Here is a 19,229-nt window from a genome sequence, read left to right as displayed (position 1 = left end):
TCCGGCGTCTCAGGAGGGGGAAGCAGTGCAATGTCAACACTGTTTACAGTGGGGATGGTGTCCTGCTGACCTCGACTCGGGACGTCGTGAGTCGGTGGGGAGAATACTTCGAAGACCTCCTCAATTCCACCTACACGCCTTCCATTGTGGAAGCAGGGCCTGGGGACTCTGAGGCGGACTCTCCAATCTCTGGGGTCAAAGTCACTGAGGTAGTTAAAAAAACTCCTTGGTGGCAAGGCCCCGGGGGTGGATGAGATCCGCCCGTTCTTAAAGGCTCTGGATGTTGTGGGGCTGTCATGGCTGACACGCCTCTACAACATTGCGTGGACATCGGGGACAGTACCTCTGGATTGGCACACTGGGGTGGTGGTTCCCCTCTTTAAGAAGTGGGACCGGAGGGTGTGTTCCAATTACAGGGGAATCACACTCCTCAGCCTCCCTGGTAAGGTCTATTCAGGGGTGCTGGAGAGGAGGGTCCGTTGGGAGGTTGAACCTCGGATTCAGGAGGAGCATTGTGGCTTTCGTCCTGGCCGTGGAACAGTGGACCAGCTCTACACCCTCAGCAGGATCCTCGAGGGTGCATGGGAGTTCGCCCAACCAGTCCACATGTGTTTTGTGGACTTGGAGAAGGCGTTCGACCGTGTCCCTCGGGAGGTTCTGTGGAGGGTGCTTCGGATGTACGGGGTGCCGAGCCAACTGATAAGGGCGGTTCGGTCCCTGTATCACCGATGCCAGAGTTTGGTCCGTATTTCCGGCAGTAAGTCGGATTCGTTCCCAGTGAGGGTTGGACTCCACCAAGGCAACCCTTTGTCACCGATTCTGTTCATAACTTTTATGGACAGAATTTCTAGGCGCAGCCAAGGCTTTGAGGGGGTCCGGTTTGGGGACCTCAGCATCGCGTCTCTGCTTTTTGCAGACGACGTGGTGCTGTTGGCCTCTTCAGGCCGTGATCTCCAGCTCTCACTGGAGCGCTTCGCAGCCGAGTGTGAAGCGGTCGGGATGAGGGTCAGCACCTCCAAATCCGAGTCCATGGTCCTCGATCGGAAAAGGGTGGAATGCCCTCTCCGGATCGGGGATGAGATCCCGCCCCAAGTGGAGGAGTTTAAGTATCTTGGGGTCTTGTTCACGAGTGAGGGGAGGATGGAGCGCGAGATCGACAGGCCGATCGGTGCAGCGTCGGCAGTAATGCGGACTCTGTACCGGTCCGTTGTGGTAAAGAGAGAGCTGAGCCAAAAGGCAAAGCTCTCAATTTACCGGTCGATTTACGCTCCTACCCTCACCTATGGTCACGAGCTATGGGTCGTGACCGAAAGAACGAGATCCCGGATACAAGCGGCCGAAATGAGTTTTCTCCGCAGGATGTCTGGGCTCTCCCTTAGAGATAGGGTGAGAAGCTCGGTCATCCGGGAGAGACTCGGAGTAGAGTTGCTACTCCTCCACGTTGAGATGAGCCAGATGAGGTGGCTCGGGCATCTCATCAGGATGCCTCCTGGAGGCCTCCCTGCGGAGTTGTTCCGGGCATGTCCCACCAGTAAGAGACCTCGGGGACAACCAGGACGCGCTGGAGAGACTATGTCTCTCAGCTGGCCTGGGAACGCCTTGGGATTCCCCGGGATGAGCTGGATGAAGTGGCTGGGGAGAGGGAAGTCTGGGAGTCCCTCCTGAAGCTGCTGCCCCCGCGACCCGACCCCGGATAAGCGGAAGAAGATGGATGGATGGATGGATGGATGGATGGATGGATGGATGGATGGATGGATGGATGGATGGATGGATGGATGGATGGATGGATGGATGGATGGATGGATGGATGGATGGATGGATGGATGGATGGATGGATGGATGGATGGATGGATGGATGGATGGATGGATGGATGGATGGATGGATGGATGGATGGATGGATGGATGGATGGATGGATGGACCAAACAGAATGTGTGTCATTAGATTAGCAAGATTTTGTGAAAAGTGCAGGTTATTTTGCAATCAGATCTTAACACTCCTGATTTCATTATTTACATCCTGTTTTGATTTCAAGCAGAAGGCAGGGTACTCAGACAAACAACCAGCCACACAGTAATGAGACTAGGGCATTGCACCAATTGATGCAATTTCTGTTAAGTATCATGCTTAGTAGGAATTCACCTGGATGTCAGGATTTTCACACACGCTTATTACACGGTTTATTTAAAAATAAAAAAATAAAAACAGTTAAAAAACAAATGTGATGGTTAAATATGACATTTCCAACTGCTAGATGGCAAGTGACACATTTTTTAGAATGTGTTCCTTCACAAGGATTACGCCAAATGCATTCTGGGAACCTAGTGACTTTACCATCAAAAGGTAGATGATTGCACTTATAGAGATGTTGATGCTCTTATGGGCAAACATTTTCAACATAGCAATTTTTGTGGCATGACTAGCAATTATTTGTCCAGCGCATTGCAGCAAGCGAAGGGTGTGAATCACTCTCAAAAACAGCCCAGCTATACACAAAGCACTTGACTCAACTTTTCATATAATTCCTTCAAGATTTTCAGAAGAATGCATATTCACAAACAACAGCAGCTACATTTGGAATTTTAACCCTCAAATTTTCCGGTCTTGACACCAAAATAGATGAGCCCTGCCAAGGAATGCAACATTACAGCGTCAGCTCAGCTGGATATAAGATGAAAAAATAAAATGCTGATTGGCACTCACAACGTGACATCTACTCAACAAAGCTATTTGAGCAAGATTTACACAAACTCCAAGGTACCACACTGTGCGCATTATTATGAAAAGTCATTGCTTGCCTGAGATTGAGGACAGCTTTAGAGGCACAAATCGCACACATGCACAAACACATTAAATAGGTCTACTTACCTGCAGTGCTCCAAAAACTCTTCATGATAACACTCTTACAAAAATACCAAATAGTGCTTACATTCTCACCTGGCAACGTGCCACAGTGGGACGCCCTCGATGGTGGTGGTGCCCCCTAGAGGCTGGTTGAAGTCATGGCCGCAGAAATTATCGTCAATCTGCAATGGCTAGGTGGGACATAAAGACAGAGACCCATGAACGACTAATGCTTTTAACTCCATTGTCTCACTAAAATGACACATTTTGTGAACGATGCAGGAGCCTTTCAGTCTGGCCAGCACCTACAAGACATTTTATAGAACTTGAGCAAAGGCAAAACATGGCAAATTTAATGAGGAGCAATGTGAATTTAAAAATCATTGTTAGTAAAATTAACTTTTTTTTTTCTTGTATTGACAAAGAAAATTATGAAGAAAATTAATTTTGTGATTATTTATTGATGGGGGGGGAAGTCTAGCCTGCTTTCTTTTGAGTATTTTAGCAGTCAGTGATAAGAACATGTCAAAACAACTAAAGTACCATTAGGAATTACTTTCTTATGTTGTATTGATTTCTTTGTACCCTGGATTGGCAAACGTAGTTCTCGGTAAGAAACAAGCCAATCTGGTAGTGCATGAAATAAAAGGGCAACTGTGAACACACAATCAAGAGAGGTGCAAATGACCGGAAGTAAAATTGTAGGTCAAATTAGCATATTATAATCACAGTGTGACATGTATATGTCCATTGACGGGGAGGTGCGATCCTATGTCACAGTTGATTTACTTGAAAGAGAGAGTGTGTGTGTGTGTGTGGGGGGGGGGGGGGGGGGGGGGGGCGTGCGTGCGTGTGCGTGTGTGTGTGTGTCTATTCCATGGTGTAATGGTTAGCACTCTGGACTCTGAATCCAGTGATCCGAGTTTTAAGTTTCAGTGGGACCTCAAATATTTGGTCATATAGTATTTGGTAAAGTAATCACATGTTCTTTGAGTTACAATGTCAACTGGTAGAATTTACTTTAGCTCTTGGATGGTTTTAAATCTAATGCTCTTCTGGATTACCGTGTAATGTTTGCATGGTGTGATTGTGAGCACTCTGAATCTAGCAATACTTGCAAGTCTTGGTGGAACTTCCAATTTGTAGTTATTTACCTGGAAGAAAGATTTGGAAATTCCAATTCAGTACTTTGTGTACAGCCAGCCCTATGAGTGTGTAAGCCCTGCCTCCACTACTTTGGTCAATTTAGAAAATGAGCACCTTAGTGCATTGTGCTCAGAAAAATTATGCTCCTCCTTGGGTCATTCCCAGGGTTCCATGGTGTGATTGATGGTGAGTGCTCTGGACTCTGAATCCAGTGATCCAAGTTCAAGTCTCCCGTAGGACCTCAAATATTTTGTAGTTTAGCTGGGAGAAATTTGCGAAATGGCAGCAGTTTGTGTGCTATCCCATGAAATCGTATGCTTCCCTACACCTGAGGGTTCCATGAGCGCTCTGGACTCTGACTCCAGTGATCTCAGTTCAAGTCTCAGTTGGACCTCAAATCTTTGGTCATGTACAGTCGTATGCAAACGTTTGGGCACCCCTAATCAATTTCAAGATTTTCCTGTATAAATCATTGGCTGTTCGGATCAGCAAGTTCAGTTAAATATATCATATAGCAGACAGCCACAGTGATATTTGAGAAGTGAAATGAAGTTTGTAGGAGTTACAGATTTGTCAAGAAGAATGGTCTAATATACCTTCAACCAGAATCCAGACTCTCATTGGAAGCTATAGTAAGTGTCTAGAGCAGTGGTTCTTAATCTTGTTGGAGGTACCGAATCCCACCAGTTTCATATGCGCAATCACCGAACCCATAGATGTTTTTTACTGGCGCACAAAATGAGCCGTGCATGAACATCACCTTGTTCAAAGAATAAAACCAACACGATGCATGAATTCACGACAAATGACATACCAGCAAATCAGTGTGACTTCTGCTGTTGCCTTTGCGAGACCAGTTCAGATATGTGTTATCACGAATTTATAAATCAGGTGTGTTCGGACCTCCACAGTGGTGGCTCTGCTGAACCCCTGAGACCAACTCACCAAACTCCAAGAGTTTGACCAAGCCCAGGTTAAGAACCACTGGTCTGAAGGCTGTTATTTCTGCAAAATGAGGATCTACTAAATATTGATGTCATTTTTCTGTTGTGGTGCCCAAATGTATGCACCTGCCTACTTTTCTTTAAATAATGATTGCACACTGTCTGCAAATCCTGTAAACTTAATTTGACTCCTCAAATATCACTGTTTATCACTGCCGTCTATGGATTCGGGCCATCTGATTGGTTCCTTTGCCCCCCCGGTTAAGACATGCGGGGGCTTGTTGGGATTTGGTTAGGAATTGATTAGGACTTGATTAGTAAGTGTTAGGAATCGTTTTGGCTGTCCCTTCAGGGCAAGGAACGAGCCACTAGCCCCACGGGAAGTTGTCATTGTCTGTAAGCTTGTGTGTATGTAAAGTTGTCATGGTCCGACGAAAGACTGTTAGGGGTGAATAAAAAAACAACTCTGCTTCAAGTTTATTCTGCTATTAACCAGATTCAAACCGGGGTTGCAGTGGCCTCAATGCTATATTATGGTCAATATGCAGTTGCATGTTTGGGGTCTTTTCTCTAGGATCTTCAGCCAGGACACCCAACGCTGACCATGAAAGAATGTTGATGTTAAAATGTCGGTGAAACTATCCAATAACTACACAGATCCGATGATCCCAAAGACATGAGATGAGACAAAATTGGAAAGACTTTTTTGTTGACAGTGTATGTGAGTTACTTCAACCCAAACGTTCACATAAAGTACACATAGCTAATGTTGACCACAAAATGGCATGTGAGCTAGCCAGGAGTCCTGGAATCTTCTGAGCCGTAGACAAATGTGATGTCCATTGCTCCACTAGCCCTACAGGAATATGTGGTTTGTAAGATTGTGGGTAACACTTTCGCAAAAATGAAAAAAAAAAAGACATTATTGGCATTATTTTAATCTGCCATGATGCTTTATTCATCGCGCCACTCGCCCTACAAGTTACGGCTATCGACCGTATACTTGTGTGGAAAATCATCATTGTCTGAAAGATGGCTGTTTAGCAATAGTGAGCAAGTGACAAAGACAACAAAGTAATTTGATTGTGCCATGACCCGGATTCAAACCAGGGTTGCTGCAGCCACAACGCAGAGTACTAAGCACTATACGATCATGGCCAATACGCACAACCAATTCAATTCTACTGCCAGCTCAGTGGCCTAGTGGTAGAGTGCCCTGAGACTGGAAGGTTGTGGGTTCAAAGACTATAAAAATGGGACCCATTCCTCCCTGCTTGGCACTCAGCATTAAGGGTTGGAATTGGGGGGTTAGATCAAGTCAAGTCAATTCAAGTTTATTTGTATAGCCCTAAATCACAAACAGTCTCAAAGGGCTTCACATAGCCAAAATTGACAATTATTCTCAAAGCATCCCCTGATCTTAAGCTCCCAAAATGGCAAGAAAAACTCAAAAAAACCTTGCCAGGGGAAAATGAGAAACCTTGAGAAGGGACCACAGATGGAAGGATCCCACTTTCAGGATCACCAGGTTGTAATGGATGCAGAGAGGGCACAAGTAATACATGATATGAAAATCAATGAAAAAATGGATGTCGGAGGTGCCCTCGATTGTCCTGGCAGTGTCTTCAAGGAGGTTGAGCTGCAGTTTTCTCATCTTGAATTGGTCCCCAAGAATCCAGCTAGCCGCTATCAGCTTTTGCGCCACCTAACCAGCCAGGGAGGGGGTGGGCAGAGAGAACAAAACAAACTCCGGCCGAATCGGCCACTACAAGTTAGTTAAAGGCCATCTCATAGAAATGTGTCTTTAAACGTGTCTTAAATGTTTCTACTGAGGTAGTAGTTCTAATATCCATTGGTAGGGCATTCCAAAGCTCTGGAGCCCGAATAGAGAATGCTCTAGAATCTGCAGACATTTTCTTGGCCCTCTGTGTAACTAAAAGACTAGTGTTTTGCGAACGAAGGTTACGAGACGGAACATAAGGAACGACTAGGTCGACGAGATATGAAGGCGCTAAGCCATGCAGTGATTTATAGGTTAGTAGAAGAACCTTGAAGTCACATCTTAAATGGACCGGGAGCCAATGTAATTTGGCTAATATTGGGGTAATGTGATCAAATTTTCTTGACCGTGAGAGCAGCCTCGCAGCGGCATTTTGCACTAACTGTAGACTTTTGATACTGGACTTAGGAAGACCAGAGAATAATACATTACAGTAGTCCAGGCCCGACGTGACGAACGCATGTATAATAGTTTCCGCATCCCCGGTCGAGAGGATCGGACGAATCTTAGCAATATTACGAAGGTGAAAAAACGCAATCCTGGTTATATTCTTAATGTGTTTTTGAAAGGAGAGCGTTTGGTCAAATATTACCCCGAGATTAGTTACCGTATCACTCTGAGTGATAGTACGGTTATCTATAGTTATAGTGGTTTCCTTAAATAAGTGTTGATAACGAGTAGGACCAATTATCAACATCTCAGTTTTATCTGGGTTAAGACGAAGGAAGTTGAGAGACATCCATTGCTTGATCTCCGCAAGGCACGCCTCGAGATTACAACAGTCCCGCGGATCTGTCATCGATTACGGCATATATAATTGGGTGTCATCCGCGTAGCATTGAAAACTAATATTATATTTACGTATTATGTCCCCAAGCGGAATCATATAAATATTAAATAAAATCGGTCCGAGTACCGATCCCTGTGGGACACCACACGTAACATTATAGAGCTCAGAGGACGTATTGCCATGGACCACTCGGTGCGTCCTGTCTGATAGATAGGAATTGAACCAGCTGAGTGCTGACCCTGAGATACGAACACAATTTTTAAGACGCCCTAATAAAATATCAAAGTCTACAGTGTCAAAGGCAGCACTAAGATCGAGTAGTAACAATACAGACGACGTATTTGAATCCATAGCTATGAGGAGATCATTAGTCACTTTAGCAAGTGCTGTCTCTGTGGAATGATTAGCTCTAAAGCCAGACTGAAAAGAGTCATATCGATTATTAGCGACCATGTAATCAATAAGCTGCTGCGCTACTACTTTTTCAAGAAGTTTTGCTATGAATGGGAGGTTTGAAACTGGCCTATAATTACTGAGACAGTCCGGGTCAAGATTTGCTCGCTTAAGTCGCGGTTTAATAATAGCGGTTTTAAAGGCTGTTGGCACTATCCCAGAGGAAACAGACAGATTGATTATATTTAAGATGGACAGTTCTAAAATTGGAAATAATTCTTTAAGTAGTTTGGCTGGAAGCGGGTCGAGTAAACATGTTGTTTGTTTAGCCGCACTAACCAATTTTGTAAGCATTTCAAGGGACACGCTGTTAAAATTTGAGAGGGTTATTGCATGATCCCCAGCGCTAGTAACCAGCTGAGCGATTGGAATGGTATTCTTGATCTCGTCCCTAATGGACTCAATCTTTTGAGCAAAAAATTTCATAAACTCGTCAGCTTAGTGGAAGGAGCTATCGGGGGTCGGCTGGCGCAGAGTTAGCTTTGCCATTGTATCAAATAGGTATTTAGGATTGTTTTTATTGAGATTAATGACTTGCGAAAAATAACGAGTTTTTGCTAAGATAAGCGCATCTTTATATTTCAGGAGGCTGTCCTTCCATGCCTGATGGAAAACCTCAAGTTTGGTTAAACGCCATCTGCGCTCATGCTTTCTACATAATTGTTTAAGCGTACGTGTTTCATCTGTGAACCACGGAGTTGGCCATCTAGTCAAAGTCAAAAAGTCAAAGTCAGCTTTATTGTCAATTTCTCCACATGCCAAAGACACACAAAGAAACCGAAATTTCGTTCCCCCCTATCCCACGGTGACAAGACATGGCTCACAACAGACAAACAGTAAACAAGTATAACAAAAGCGTGCTGAATAAATAATGAATAAATAACACAACAATAAATAAATAAATAAATAATTAAGAGGAGCGTAAAAACGCGTACAGCAGACATTCCCGAAAATAGCGCAACAGTGCCGCACGCTACGCAGAAGGGGGTAGCGAGTTCAGGGCCCTAACAGCCTGGAGAAAGAAGCTGTTGGCGAGTCTGGTGGTGCGGGAGCGCAGGCTCCTGTACCTCTTCCCAGAGGGCAGAAGGTCAAACAAGGAGTGAGCCGGGTGACTCACATCTCTGGCAATCGAGGTTGCCTTGCGGGCGAGATGGGAGGTGTAAATGTCCTTCAGGGAGGGAAGCGAAGCACCAATAATCTTACCAGCCGTATTCACTATGCGCTGCAGGGCCTTCAAGTTCTGTTCAGTGCAGTTACCACCCCAGACAGCGATGCAACTGGTGAGGACGCTCTCAATGGTGCCACGGTAGAATGTAAACAGGACTGCCTGAGGAGCACATGCACGCCTGAGCTTCCGCAGGAAATACAGGCGGCGCTGAGCTTTCTTTGCCAGTGACGAGGTGTTCGCGGACCAGGAGAGGTCCTCACTGATGTGCACCCCCAGGAACTTGGTGCAGCTCACCCTCTCCACCACAGCACCGTCGATGATCAGCGGCAGGTGTGTTGTGTGACCCTTCCGGAAGTCCACAATGATTTCCTTGGTCTTACTGACGTTCAGCAGGAGGTTGTTGTCCCTGCACCACGTGGTCAGAAGGTCAACTTCCGACCTGTACCGAGTCTCGTCGCCCTTCGTGATGAGACCCACCAGAGTCGTGTCGTCAGCAAACTTCACAATGCGGTTGTCGCTGTAGGTCGCAGTGCAGTCATGCGTCAGCAGGGTGAAGAGCAATGGACTGAGCACGCAGCCCTGGGGGGCCCCCGTGCTCAGCGTGATGCTGGCGGAGATTTTGTCGCCAACACGCACCACCTGAGGCCTCTGACAGAGGAAGTCCAGTATCCAGTTGCAGAGGGAGGTACTGAGGCCCAGCTCGTCGAGTTTGGAGATGAGTCGCTGCGGCACAATGGTGTTGAAGGCAGAGCTGAAGTCCACAAACAGCAACCTCACATATGAGTCCTTTCTCTCCAGGTGGGTGAGGGCCGAGTGGAGGGCAGAGCAGATGGCATCCTCAGAGGACCGCTTGGCACGGTACGCAAACTGGAAAGGGTCAATGGTGGGGGGGAGAACGGACTTGATGTGCTCCAAGACCAGCCGCTCAAAGCACTTCATGATGATGGGCGTCAGTGCCACAGGGCGGTAGTCATTGAAGCAGGACGGTGCAGGTTTCTTCGGCACAGGAACGATGGTGGCAGCCTTGAAACACGAGGGGACGATGGCCTGCTGCAGGGAAACGTTAAAGATGTCTGTGAAGACACCCGACAGCTCCCCAGCGCAGTCCTTCAGCGCTCGACCCGGGATGTTGTCAGGGCCCGCCGCCTTACGGGTGTCAATAGCGGCAAGCGCCCTCCTCACACCGTCGGCAGAGAGGCGCAGGGGCTGCTCGTGTGGGGGGGGAGTGGTCTTCAGCGGGCAAGTGCTGTTCTGGGCGTCGAAGCGAGCAAAGAAGCGGTTCAGATCGTTCAGCAGGTGGACGTCGCCCTCACAGCTCCTCGGCGCGGGCTTGTAGTCTGTGATGGTCTGAATGCCCTGCCAAAGGCTACGTGCGTCCTTGCTGTCCTTGAAATGGGTGGAGACCTTGCACGAGAACGCCTTCTTCGCTTCTTTGATGCCTCGGGACAGGTCGGCCCTCGCTGTCCTCAAGCCAGCCTCATCCCCTGCTCTGAAAGCCTTGTCCCTGGCCCTCAACAGTCTGAGGACAGCCCCCGTCAGCCACGGCTTCCAGTTCGCGCGAGTGACGACGGATTTCGAGCAAGTCACATCATCGATGCACTTCGTGATGTAAGAGGTAACAGAGTCAGTATATTCCTCTATGTCCGTCCAATCGTTGTAGGTGGCTGCCTGCTTAAACAAGTCCCAGTCAGTGGTGTCGAAGCAGTCACGAATCTACGGCGAGTTTTCAGACGTAGCGGTGCCACAGAGTCGATGGCTTTTAATAATGTCGCATTGAATTCATTTCAGATCACCAAATGATTCCCGGGCGCGTCTCCGCTGCTGCTCACTGCCCCCTTCGGGGATGGGTTAAATGCAGAGACAAAGTTCACCACACCCAGATGTGTGTGTGTGACAATCATTGGGTCTTTACCTTTTTTTACCATACAGGCCATGATCGTATAGTGTTTAGTACACTGCGTTGTGATCGATTCAAATCCGGGTTATGGCATAATCAAACTACCTTGTTGAATTTGTCTGCTGGTCACTGTTGCTAAACAGCCTTCCTTTGGACAATGACAGTTTTCCACACAAGTTTACAGTCGAGTGGCGCAATGGATAACACATGATGGCAGATTCAAGTGATGTTTTATGTATGATGAGAATCAAAACAACAGACAAAAGAGACCCAAGGTAAATTAACTCAACCCGTTTTGTTGCAATTGATAGCCCATGTGACATGCACCTCAGATTAAATGGGGCTAGTTGATCAACAGCAAACCCGGGTAATCATGCATCCTAAGAGAGAATCATTCCCCTGCACCGATGAGCCCCATAGTAGACCAGCTGACCCCGTTACATTCCGATTGGTAGCCCATGTGACATGGACCTGAAGACTGAATGTCAGTGATTAATGGAATAAATAGAATTTGGTTGGTCTAAGGCTCCCAATTCCCTAACTTCAAGTCCTAACGCTAACTCTAAAACCCTAACAATAAGCAAACCCTAATAATTAACCCTTAACCTGCTAACCCGCTAACCATTACCCCCTCACCTTTAACCCTAATCTCTAATGCTCCCCCTAAATGTAGTGCTCTCTAAACTTGAAGGCAGGCATGTACGAACTGGACCAACAGATTGCCCCATTTCAGAACTGTTTTAGAAACCTTTACAGATGGTTAAAATCCACATAATAGTTATGCGCGCATGGGTTCCGTGAGCGTTCTTTCCCCCCCTCCCCCCACTCCCCTCCCTTTCCTTTCTCCCACCAAGTAGCATCTTGCCCCTCTACAGTGCACAATTCTCGTTAGTATAGTAGCTAGTATAGTAGCTAGTATCTCCGCGTGTCACACGGAAGACTGGGGTTTGTCAAACCTGCACTTTTTATTAAAGTGACCGGCTTCCCATTAAAATGTTCGATAAACCGGGGTGAAGGGACTCGTCCGTCTCTGACCACCTGAGTTAAATTAATTCTAAAAGAATCAATATAATCTTTTTATGATGCCAATCCCTCTGAAGTCAAACGACACTCGTGCTGAGTAACTTAAATTTGAGACACATGGTTAGAATAACCGCGCCATAATGATGGCTCCCTTCAGTTGTTTGAGGCTTTTGTTACATTTTGAATATTTTTAGATGTCTTTGTTAAGACCTCAGCGATTCATTGATCTACCGCACACTTGCCCTAGTTGTGCCGAAGTAACTATTTATATGGGTCAACTGTACTTTGTTGCCGAAGTAGCGAGCCTACATGTCTTTATTCGATGAAGGGTCGAATTAATGGAAGTATGACGACAATAGTATTTGAGAAGACATTTGATGCATTAATCATTAATTCTAAAACTATATATAAACTCCTAACTGTTGAAATGCTTCAACCAACTCGACTATTTAAACGAATGATATTTTAAAACGAATCAAATATTTAAGCGAAATAAAATTATCCTTCAAACAGTTTTGAAGGCAATTTAATTAGTCAATTGTCCCAGTTAGATTTAAACGCGGCCCGACAAGTACAGGACGGGCCCGCAACCTACGAACAATTGAATAGATTTGAATCTAACAATAATCCGACTAGTCTAATTTAAACGCCTTTATTAATCTTATTCATCACGGTCCGATTTTATACCATAATAATTACCTGTAATCGAATCGAATTGTCAAATCAAAAACAGTCGATTGCATATACCATACAAATTAGCCCACAACGAATTAAATGATTATACAAGCCACATTTATTGAAAAAGTATGAAATAGAATTACAAATTTTAATTCAACAACGAACAATTTCACTCACTGATACCCGTACAAATAAAATCGTTCAGTCACGAAGTCCTTTTGATTATAAAACATCCATCCATCCATCCATTTTCTGAACCGCTTAGTCCCCACGGGGGTCGCGGGCGTGCTGGAGCCTATCCCAGCCGTCATCGGGCAGTAGGCGGGGGACACCCTGAACCGGTTGCCAGCCAATCGCAGGGCACACAGAGACAGACAACCATTCGCACCCACACTCACACCTAGGGACAATTTGGAGTCTTCAATCGGCCTACCAAGCATATTTTTGGAATGTGGGAGGAAACCGGAGTGCCCGGAGAAAACCCACGCGGGCCCGGGGAGAACATGCAAACTCCACACAGGGAGGGCCGGAGGTGGAATCGAACCCGCACCCTCCTAACTGTGAGGCGGACGTGCTACCCAGTGCGCCACCGAGCCGCCCTATTATGAAACATAAATCAGTAAAGTAGGAAAAGGTAGCTACAAATTGTATGCTATTTTTGGTGGAAATAAAGTCGAGTGATCAGTTCACTTTTATTTCGAGAATTCAAATTTGGGAAATAGGTTGGCCTCAAGAGGACCGGCGTTCGGCCCCACGGCTGTCCTCCCCCCGGCTTAAACACGGAAAAATCCGTTCCCCTCACCTAATTCTTTGTGAAATGTCGTTCTACATTAATGAACGTTGGTGTACTAATGTCACGGTGTTGAAAGAGTTTTGCAGCCCTCTCCTAGAAACACTTTTCATAAACTGCCGGCCGTTCTATTCACCACGGGAGTTCTCGTCGATCGTCATGGCGGCTGTTTACATTCCACCACACGCACGTGCGAGTGAAGCCACGCAGATGCTGGCTGACCAGGTGACAGACATGGAGAAACTTCTACCAAATTCACTAATCATTGTTCTGGGTGATCTTAACAGGGCAAACCTCGCACACGAACTCCCCAGATACAGACAGCACATAACGTGTCCCACCAGAGGGGCACATACACTGGACCACTGCTACACCGTAATTAAGGATGCATACCACTCTATGGCTCGTGCAGCTTTAGGACTCTCGGACCACTGTCGAGTTCATCTGATCCCGGCCTACAGGCAGAAACTAAAAACTTCTAAGCCTGTGGTGAGGACTGTGAGGAAGTGGACAGTGGAGTCAAGGCAGGACCTCCAAGCCTGCTTTGACTGCAGCGATTGGGGAGTTTTTGAAGCTGCAACTTCAGACCTGCACGAACTCACTGACACTGTCACATCATACATCAGTTTTTGTGAGGATCTGTGTGTGCTGAAAACATGACCTTCTGCACATACAACAACGACAAACCTTGGTTTACACCGAAACTCAGGAGACTGCGCAAAGTCAAGGAGGAGGCCTACAGAAGCGGCGACCAGGACCTGTTCAAGCAGACCAGAAACACACTGAACCGAGAGGTCAGGAAAGCCAGGAGGTGTTACGGGGAGAGCCTGGAGAGACACCTCTCTGCCAATCCTGATCCCTCAACAGTGTGGAAAGGTCTGCAGAGCATCACGGGCTTCAAGAAACGAACCCCCCGTCCTGTGGAGAGCCCAAGGCTTGCTAACCAGCTAAACAGGTTCTACTGCAGGTTTGATCGGTCCTCCCACACAACGGGACCTCCTGCAGCACAATCTACATACTCACCTCCCCCCATAACTGCTCTGTCCACACCTCCATCACCGTTGTCACCGACTCTCTCTCTTGCAGAGGCCGCGCCCGCACTCCAGATCTGCGAGGAGGAAGTGCGCCAGATGTTCCGGAGACAAAAGACCAGAAAGGCACCGGGCCCAGACGACGTGTCACCTTCCTGCTTGAAAGTCTGCGCTGAGCAGCTGGCGCCCACCTTTGCACGGATCTTCAACCGTTCCCTGGAGCTGTGTGAGGTGCCCTCGTGCTTCACCACCATCATTCCAGTGGCCAAGAAGCCCGCCATCACAGGTTTGAATGACTATAGACCTGTCGCACTGACATCTGTGGTCATGAAATCTTTCGAGAGGTTAGTGCTGAGCCACCTGAAGGATGTCACGGGCCCCCTGCTTGACCCCCTCCAGTTTGCCTACCGGGCAAACAGGTCGGTGGATGATGCGGTCAACATGGGACTGCACTACATCCTGCACCACCTGGACACCCCAGGAACGTACGCCAGGATCCTGTTTATGGACTTCAGCTCGGCGTTCAACACCATCGCTCCTAACATCCTCTAACAGAAGCTCATCCAGCTCGCGGTGCCTGCCTCCACCTGTCAATGAATCACCAGCTTCCTGACCAACAGGAGACAGCGTGTGAGGCTGGGGAGCATCACATCTGACACCCGGACCACCAATACTGGAGCCCCTCAGGGGTGCATCCTCTCCCCACTGCTCTTCTTTCTCTACACCAACGATTTCTCCTCAGGTGACTCTCCTTTTTTTTTCAAAGTCAAAGTCTGCTTTATTGTCAATTTCTTCACATGCCAAGACACACACAGAGATCAAAATTACGTTCCCACTATCCCACGGTGACAAGACAGTTCCCAATGTACATACAAGTAAACAACACAAGAAAAATAAAGAAAGCACCATCAATGAATAAATAAGAGTGATGAATAAATAATAAATAAACAAATAACACAATAAATAAGTACAGGACGCTACGCAGAAGGGGGAAGAGAGTTCAGGATCCTAACAGACTGGAGAGTGAAGCTGTTGGTGAGTCTGGCGGTGCAGGCGGTGCAGGAGCGCAGGCTCCTGTACCTCTTCCCAAAGGGCAGAAGATCAAACAAAGAGTGAGCGGGGTCTATCCCGTAGACGTCTAATAGACATCTATTAGACGTCTATTAGACGTCTATATGTGAACTTTTTTTAGACGTTTATTGAGTAGACGTTCGAATGATGGCTAATAGCTATTAGCGCGGTTAGCGTCTAATAGACGTCTAATAGACGTCTATCCCGTAGACGTCTAATAGACGTCTATGCCGTAGACTATAGCAAAGCTGTCTAATAGACGTCTATTAAATGTCTATGCTATAGACGTCTACGGCATAGATGTCTATTTGTTACACTTTTAGACTATTTTTAGACGTGTTTTAGCCCCGACGTCTGGTTAGCATATAGACGTCTAATAGATGTCTATTAGACGTCAAAATGCTCGCAGGGAGGCCACTTCATTAGGGAAAAATCTTGGTCAAAGCTTAACTGAAAGTGAAAAGTGCCACACCTGCCCTCACCCCCACCTCCTGATTGGCTGGTGTCTTTGACGTCACTTATGGACACTGCATTAGGTACACCGCCATTTTCAGGTGTACCTAATAACAGGCCACTTCATTGGGGAAAAATCATGGTCAAAGCTTAATTGAAAGTGAAGCCCTCACCCCCACCTCCTCATTGGCTGTTTTGTTTGTGACATGCCTCCTGGACACTTCATTTATTCATTCTTTCATTCATTCATTCATTAGGTACACCATAACTGGCCATACCTAACAACAGGTCATTGCATTTGTAAATGTGGGCAAAATTGTAAAAAAGATTACATTTTGAAACTCAATAAACTCTATATCTGGAACCTTGGCAAGAACGCGCTTGGTATATTTGAATTGAGCTTTCTCGTTTACCGTAGGCATGCCAGTTCACTAACGATGTTTAATGTCTCTGACAAGTACGTTTTTTACAAGGCTCGTCACAACAATATATTTAGAAACCAACAGTAGAGTCATTCTCCTATGACCGGACACGACTGAATCATCTAGTCCAGCTATGATCAGTATGATACTGTGCCGGCACACTTTGTTGGTCCCTTTTGATCCCTGATGACACAATTTAACACATTGCGTGAATGTTAAAGTTAACAATGATCGTCACACACATATCTGGGTGTGGTGAAATTTGTTCTCTGCATTTAATTCATCCCCTGGGGGAGAGGGGAGCAGTGAGCAGCAGTGGTGCCGCGCTCGGAAATCATTTGGTAATCTAATCCCCCAATTCCAACCCTTAATGCTGAGTGCCAAGCAGGGGCAATGGATCCAATTTTTATAGTCTTTGGTATGACCCGGCCGGGGTTTCAACCCACAACCTTCCGGTCTCAGGGTGGGTGCTCTACCACTAGGCCACTGAACTAGCTATGTGTCAAAAGGGGGAGAGTGAGTGTAAATGAGTAAGTAGAATCAATTTGTAAATTGTGAGATTCAATGTTGTTAGTATATGTGCTCTGTATATTGAGAGTTTTATTTTGAAGGATGCTACACAGGAAGTACTGCTTTTACTATTTCTGTTTGACAAATGTTCTTAATAAAACCCAGGTGTTACCAATGTGTTAATTGGGGGCAATGACAAACCAAAGTGAGTTGTGTGACGGTCATCTCTGTCTCCACAGTATGACTTATTTTATTTAAATAACTCTGCTAACAGGTTATGGGCCCAGGATATGAAGTGGCCGTTTATGTGATCTCTTTGTAGAGAGGCAACGCGCGTGAGTGTCGACGTGCAACATTATGACCATGCAAGCTGAGTAAAAATGTTTTGAATGTACTTCTTTTTGAAGCCTCAACAGGGCATGTAAGAATTCAACGTACAGTGATGGAAGGAGCAGAAGAAGGATCTCGAAAGGAAGGGAGTGAATCAAAGGCAACAACCTGGAATGGATACATTGCATAGTAACAATTAAGGGATGTCAAGGTTTAACTTTTTTTTTTATAGATGATCTGCAAACGGTGATCAATCATAAAGCTACAAGATAAACAACAAATATTTAGAAGGTCATTTAATGTAGGAGATAAATAGACCAATTACAGGGAATAGAGAATGTTTGATGAAAGGGTAAATTGTTAATAAATTATTTTAGGCTGATTTATTTGCATAATGAATATTAAATATTATGAAGATTAAAAAAAATTGAGCAGTTGAACCATTTTGGGAAAATGATGAATGATTTGAACATGAATTGAATTGGACATGAGACAGATAACTGAAAGATACATTGAATTTGAATTGGGTTCAAGCACTCCCTCCTGCATTGATGTGTGTACATATGTCAGTTAATGCCCAAACTGGGCACACCTCTTCTGAGTTGCAGAAAGGTCGCTGTATTCCTGGACCAATTTTGTACCTTCCAGTTGCTGATCCAGATTGTGGTTTGCTGAGCAAACTGCTGCGGACCCGGAAGCAAAGGCTGAGACACTGAAGACAAAGACTGCATAGCACATGTTTTCAGGTTCCTTCCGGACAGAGCAGAGCTGCAAAGGGGGTATGAACTGTGCTTACCTTCCACCAGTGGGAGTGCCAAGCCCCCAACGGCTGAACTGTTACCAGCAAGTGTTATCTCGGACTGACGATAGTGAAAACATTTTGGTCGCCTAAGGCAAAGGGACCGTTTTTATTCCTGCATAATTACATCTTGCCGCAGGTTTTTCACTCACACACTCAAGTCGAACAGAATTAAGGCTAGACCTCCTCCTCATGGCAGTTTTTTTTATGACATTGAAGTTTTTGATCATGTATCACCTTTTGTAACCCCCACCCCGTCCTCCCTCATTTACTCTCTTAATGTTAGGTATTCGTGCTCTTGCTCTCTTTATTATTTCTCCACTGATATGGATAAAATTACGAACTCCCTGGTACAAATTTCCGCCACACCTTCTAATGACACCTGCACGGACATCGATACTCTCATGCCTACAGCCGCCACTATTCCCCCAACCCCGGCATAAGCACGTGTATCATCTGTGTTCGTTTTTACATGATTTATGGAGGTTCTTGTGTTTCTTGATTACGCTCATTGTGTAACTGACTGATTACTACTGTAATTGAGGGCCGCGATTTAGATGGACCTATCGCCTATCAGATGATCCAATATTCCCGTTTTCACGACGCACTTTGTTAGTTTGTCCTTGCCTTTTGTTTGACCTCTGTTGAGGTCAAAAGGGGGACTGAAAAGGGAGCAACAGCAATGTCTAAATATTCTTATTAATTTATACAAACATAGTTGCTCCATCAGAGCACAGACACGGCACACACAGCTTGGTAACTTTTCCATTACACATAAGGCAGAGCTCATTAAAGTCATGACACATTGATACAAAACATTCAGTAGATAAGATATTCTTATGAGGATATGTTTTTCCTTCTTTTCCCTTCCCTTTTCTTCCCTTCCGTATTCCTGCTTGCAGACAGTATAAAACCTTCTGATCTGGAGTCTGACCTTGATGTTTTCATCTGCTGAAGTGCATTGTGTACTCACTGCCGTAAAACAACCCAAGATCTTGCAAATAAAGAACCAACTATTACTCCACATCTTTGTTTTCCTTGCTCAACAACGGACATCTTGAACAAAACGCAACACTTGGTAAAGTATATCTGAAACCTAGT

The 19,229-nt window shown here is 45.9% G+C and overlaps 1 long non-coding RNA gene across 1 annotated transcript; it reads left to right on the top strand.

Moving 5' to 3' along the window:
• Positions 1 to 17,152: 17,152 nt before the first annotated feature.
• On the top strand, positions 17,153 to 19,141 carry LOC148381221 (uncharacterized). The gene is made up of 3 exons (XR_015854705.1): positions 17,153 to 17,204; positions 17,274 to 17,334; positions 17,407 to 19,141. It is a non-coding gene; the product is annotated as an uncharacterized LOC148381221 (long non-coding RNA).
• The last annotated feature ends 88 nt before the right edge of the window (positions 19,142 to 19,229 follow it).

This window comes from Syngnathus floridae, chromosome 20, assembly GCF_059516105.1.
Source record: "Syngnathus floridae isolate MCC-2025c chromosome 20, RoL_Sflo_1.0, whole genome shotgun sequence".
Lineage (NCBI taxonomy): Eukaryota > Metazoa > Chordata > Actinopteri > Syngnathiformes > Syngnathidae > Syngnathus > Syngnathus floridae.
This window is presented reverse-complemented; position numbering and strand designations above follow the sequence as displayed.